Genomic DNA, 5,401 nt, shown 5'->3' with positions numbered 1-5,401 from the left:
AATTGCTATCTTGACAATATGAGTATACAATACTATATTGGCAAAAAGAGAATTTAAGATATCCGAGAAGTCAGGCAGTGGTGGCGCACGCCTTTAATCCCAGCACTTGGGAGGCAGAGGCAGGTGGATTTCTGAGTTCAAGGTCAGCATCGTCTACAGAGTGAGTTCCAGGACAGCCAGAGCTACAGAGAGAAACCCTGTCTCAAAAAAAATAATAATAATAATTAATAATAATAATAATAATTCTTAAAATATCCGAGATATATTTATATTTTTTCTCAGATACTATTTTATAAATGCCTGTCTGTAAAGAACTAGTAAACAGAAGAAACAAACTCATGTTCTTTCAACCATGTTGTTAGATGACACTGATATTCTGTTAATGTTGAATTGAACTACGATTCATATGGCAATATAGATGGAAGTCTATATGTATCATTCTCTATAGAAGGATTCATTAGATGCCACACTTGCTCCTCTTCAGAAACTAGCAGGCTCAGAATTCATTGGTGGTTTGCTTTTAGGGAAGTATAAGGGCACTATACTGTTTCTTTATAGGGCTCCCCTACTTCTATCACCTAATCTAATACAAAAGAAGAAACATTCTTCCCATAGTGAGCAGTTGTTTATGCATAAACTTATATTTGGTCCAATTCTGAAACTAGGTGACTATGAGCACTCAACCCTAAATGGAGCATCAACATAAACCCAGCCATCTAAAAGCTCAGGTAATATGATAGCAAGAGGTGGGGACTGTGTAACAGTTCCAAGAGGAGGAGAGGCACTATAAATTACTGTCTTCTGGGCATGATGTGGCCGCTGCATTCATGAAGTGATGGCAACTTTGATTAACCGCATAAAGCCTTAAAGATCACGTGCTTGAAAATCACAACATGGGTAGAAGTGAGGCTCACAAATCCCTATCCATAACTGAGGAGAGACTTCAAATTATGGCCCCAGGGGAAGTGTAACCACAGTTAGCATAACCATAGTCTGGTGGATGATGCTATAACCAAGTGCATATTAAAAGCACTAAGTAAACAAATTTAAGTTGCTAAGGAAAGGTATTGGGGTAGCCAGAAATTGTTAAAGGATTGAAATCAAGGGCTGGATATGATTATACTATATTATATAGACATATGATATTCTCTGAAATAAATATTAAAATGTAAAATATTTTACATTAATAAATGACTATTAATAAACAGATTCAATAAAAAATGAAAGATTTCAATATGTTTAGGTTTTGTGTGAATCTAAATTTCATTTCACAGGGAACATTGTATAGAAAATCAGTGGTGAATCACTTGGTAATTGTATGTTTAGAAATAAGATGTACATTTTTAAGTATGGTATATTTCTGGATTCTATTATATGTTCCATTGACTTATGTTCCTATCCTTGCCCAGTACCTTCAATTCTGCAGAGGCATCTAAATTATTCACTCTTTATACAAGGTTGAGTTAGGGTAATCTCTAGGCTATTAGAAATAAAAATTTTGGAAGTGAATGTCTTTAACCATTATTACGAGCTTTCTGTTCTGAAAACTTTTATGACTCTGAAAACCTGACAACAACAATGTCGATGTTTCTAACATCAAAGTTTATTTGTTTGATTTTGTATATTTTATTTGGACAAATAAATCTCATTTTGTAAATGCTTACCTAAACAGAAATGAAGAAACCCTGGTTGAGCAGGCTGTTATCCTCTTTGATATCTGGCAAGGTGAAGAAGCTAGAGGAGCTGAATGGGACACTGGTTGGCAATGAACAGAGTTTTGGGCACGGTTGGCATCAGCTTTCCATCTTGATCCACAATGTCAAGAGCCAGAGACTTCCGGACCTTCTTGATAGGGCTTCCCTGCAACCCAGGTTTTCTCTTCTGCTACCAGAGCCTCAATGATGAGCCCCATGCCAGCCTCAGAACGGAGCACTTCCTTCAAGTTCTCCTCCAGGTGCGGAGTCTGGAGGAGGGGCTTCGGTAGTCGGTACTTCTCCAGGGCATTCTTGAACGGGGTTGGCCTGTGGGGTGTGTTGTCCATGGAGTATTTCTGATCTGGGGTTACAAACAATGGATCCTTCTGGTGCAGGGGCATCTTATCCCTGTGCAGAGGTGTGGTGACTACCACCTTCTGGCTGCACACTGGAGTGGATGTCAGTGAAGGGTTCTCCAGGTCCGGGGTATCCTGTTTGTTCCAGAAGTTCGGAAACTGGGAAGGTGAGAAGGAAAGGGTTTTGATAGGTGTGTTCTTCCGGATGAGGCTGTTAAAGGAGTCCAGGAAGGACAGGCTGTCACTGTTTTCTGTAACAGGTGACAGAACCACACACCATTTCTTCTGTCCCTTGAGCACTGAGGGAGGTGTGCTTATACCTGAGCCCCCAAACTCAGTCTTAGGGGAAATGGGGATTGGCTCTCCCCTGCTGCCCCGGCTCAGGTCTGAAAAAGTGTGGCCATCAAGGGGATACGCAGTCACACTGGCCCCCCAGTGCGTCCTGGTGGGATGACAGTGTCTCCTGCTGCTGCTGCTGCTGCTGTGATGGCTGGAGTTATACTGGGTTGCTGTTGGCATTGCCCTCTGCAGAGGGTTCTTCAGGAAAATCAAATTTATTCAGGTCATACCAAGCATCGGGGTCCGACTAGATCAAGTCCAGAGCTTCAGAGAGGCTGAACCCCACAGCCAGAATGAGGAGGTTTGCCACCTCGACCACCCATTTATAGGGCAGGCTCCTTTCTGGGGAGAACTCCTGGTATTCGGGCTTGAAGGAGTCGGGGGTTCTGGGTGGATAGTCCTGTAGTTCTCCCAGATCAGCAGGGATAGGCTCACACCCAGAAGACCCGGAGCCACATCTAGCCCCTATGACCAGTGCCTGGAAGACGATGGCCTGTGGGGCATCAAAGACTAGTTCTTCATGCAAGAGAAAGTCCATCAGCTCCTGGGCTGCCTGAAGTCCAGTCACATACCTCAGACCTTCATTCTGTCCTGGAGTGCTTGGAGGACACAAGTCTGCTCTTGTGTTTACAGGGGTAGGATGTGGGGTAAGTTGTGCGTTGAAGACACGTTAAATGACCAGCTTCAGGAAGTCTTCTGCCAGCCCCTCAGATTACTCAGGTGGCAGAAGTCACATGGTATATCCCTTTCCCTTGTCTGGCTTTGGGAAGTTCCTGGTGCTAATAGAATAAAGTCCCTCTCCTGGCCTTGCCTATTCTCCATCAAATGCCACAAGGAGCCCTATTAGGGTGTCCCAAGCTCTCATCCAGTCTGGCCTCATCTCAGACACCTGCTTAGGATGGGGGGTGTGGCTAGGAGTGTTCCTTTCCTCATCTCCTGTTGGTGCACAGCCTCCACAATAAAATACCATTCTCTCTATGCAAAACAACAAAAGTAAACAAACAAACAAACAAACAAAAAAACAGAAATGAGTTTTACTTTTTTTCCCTTCTCAAAATTCAAGAAACCAGGTCTCTTGCTAAAGTATGTTCTTACAACTAAATTTCTTGGTTAGTGTTTTTGTGTCTCATTGTTTTGAAATAAATAAATATCATGTAATACTTCTAGTTTTTAGTAGCACCAGAATTTTAATATAATCCATATAATTGCAAGAATGTTTGATTATGTATATACCTTGTAGAGATTAGGGGTAGCTAGCTGTCTTAGTCAGGGTTTCTATTCCTGCACAAACATCATGACCAAGAAGCAAGTTGGGGAGGAAAGGGTTTATTCGGCTTACATTTCCATACTGCTGTTGATCACCAAAGGATGCAGGACTGGAACTCAAGCAGGTTAGAAAGCAGGAGCTGATGCAGAAGCCATGGAGGGATGTTCTTTGCTGGCTTGCTTCCACTGGCTTGCTCAGCTTGCTTTCTTATAGAACCCAAGACTACCAGCCCAGAGATGGTCCCACCCACAAGGGGCCCTCCCCCCTTGATCACTAATTGAGAAAATGCCTTACAGCTGGATCTCATGGTGGCATTTCTTCAACTGAAGCTCCTTTCTCTGTGATAACTCCAGCTTGTGTCAAGTTGACACAAACTAGCCAGTACACTAGTTAACATCTTCATTTGAAATCAGTTTCTAGAACATCTATTATTTACCAACTTTGGTATGGTCAGCATTTTTTATATCAAAATTTTTATCGGATATTTTCTTTATTTACATTTCAAATGTTATCCCCTTTCCTGGTTTTCCCTCTGGAAAAACACCCTCCTCCATTCCCCTATCCCCCACCCCTGCATCTCCTCAGACTGGGACATAGAGCCTTAATAGGATAAAGGGCCTCTCCTCCCATTGATGTCTGACTGGGTCATCCTCTACTACATATGCAGCTGGAGCCATGAGTCCCACCATGTGTGCTCTTTTGATAGTGTTTTAGTACCTGGGAGCTCAGGGGGTACTGGCTAGTTCATATTGTTGTTCCTCCTATGGGGCTGTAAACCCCTTCAGTTCTTTGGGTCCTTTCTCTAGCTTCTTCATTGGACATCCTATGCTCAATCCAATATTATTTTTGCATCACATAGTTTCCATATAATTTCCATAACTCTACCCTTGTAGTTTCGACTAGTTGATTGTAATTTGGTTACAGTAAAATAGATAAATATTACACTGGTAATATTAATGCACTGTCACCAGCATTAATCAGGTCCAAATTGAGAAGAAAACTTTAAAATCATTAGCTTAATTCAAAGTTCTGAACTGCTGATAATTACACAGTTTAGCTGTTGATATAACTGTGTTTCTGTGCTGCAAGTAGACATGTTCGTAAAGCACTTAATGTCATTCTAAAATTTGTCTAAAATAAACAAATGTATTTGCCAATATAATCCGTTTCCAGCAAATAAAATTTTTGCATTTAAAGATTAGAATTACTTTCAAATGTACATAAAATAGTTGTTTCATAAACAATCATACTATACTTTCTAAATGGTGGCATTCAGATAATGAACACAGTTTCTAAAAATTAAAATTGCAACATGCAACCAAGCTATATACAGCAAGCAAAGTTGCCTGATGATTTTATCATAAAATAATGCACAACAGCAGTGGACAAAACAAAGTTAAGTCTTCTTTGGAGGTATGCATCCCTGAAATTTTGAATTTAATGACTTAGGTGCTCTTTAAGCAGTTTTGATGTGGGTTCAAAAATTAGCATTTCTAAAACTTTTGGAGGAAACTTAAGTGCTACAAATATGAAGACTTTCAGAAGGAAAAAGTGGAAACCAAATCAAATCTACTTAGAAAAGATTTGAAACCCAAGTAATTTGAATCCCAAAAATAATCAGTGGTTCATATCCTGCTCCAAATGCTAAGTCTTCCTTCCAGCCAATTGCTTCTGTAATATTCCGTGATCTCACTGTCAGACCACCACTGTATATTTTTTGCCACAATTTAAATAGGTTCAGCTTA

General features: G+C 40.8%; 1 pseudogene; it reads right to left on the bottom strand.

Annotated features, from left to right (window-relative positions):
• Window positions 1-1,664: 1,664 nt before the first annotated feature.
• On the bottom strand, window positions 1,665-2,927 carry LOC110335477 (annotated as a pseudogene).
• Between the last annotated feature and the right edge of the window lie 2,474 nt (window positions 2,928-5,401).

Source organism: Mus pahari, chromosome 18 (genome assembly GCF_900095145.1).
Source record: "Mus pahari chromosome 18, PAHARI_EIJ_v1.1, whole genome shotgun sequence".
NCBI lineage: Eukaryota > Metazoa > Chordata > Mammalia > Rodentia > Muridae > Mus > Mus pahari.
The sequence above is the reverse complement of the archived record's forward strand: the minus strand, read 5'-3'. Positions and strand labels throughout refer to the sequence as shown.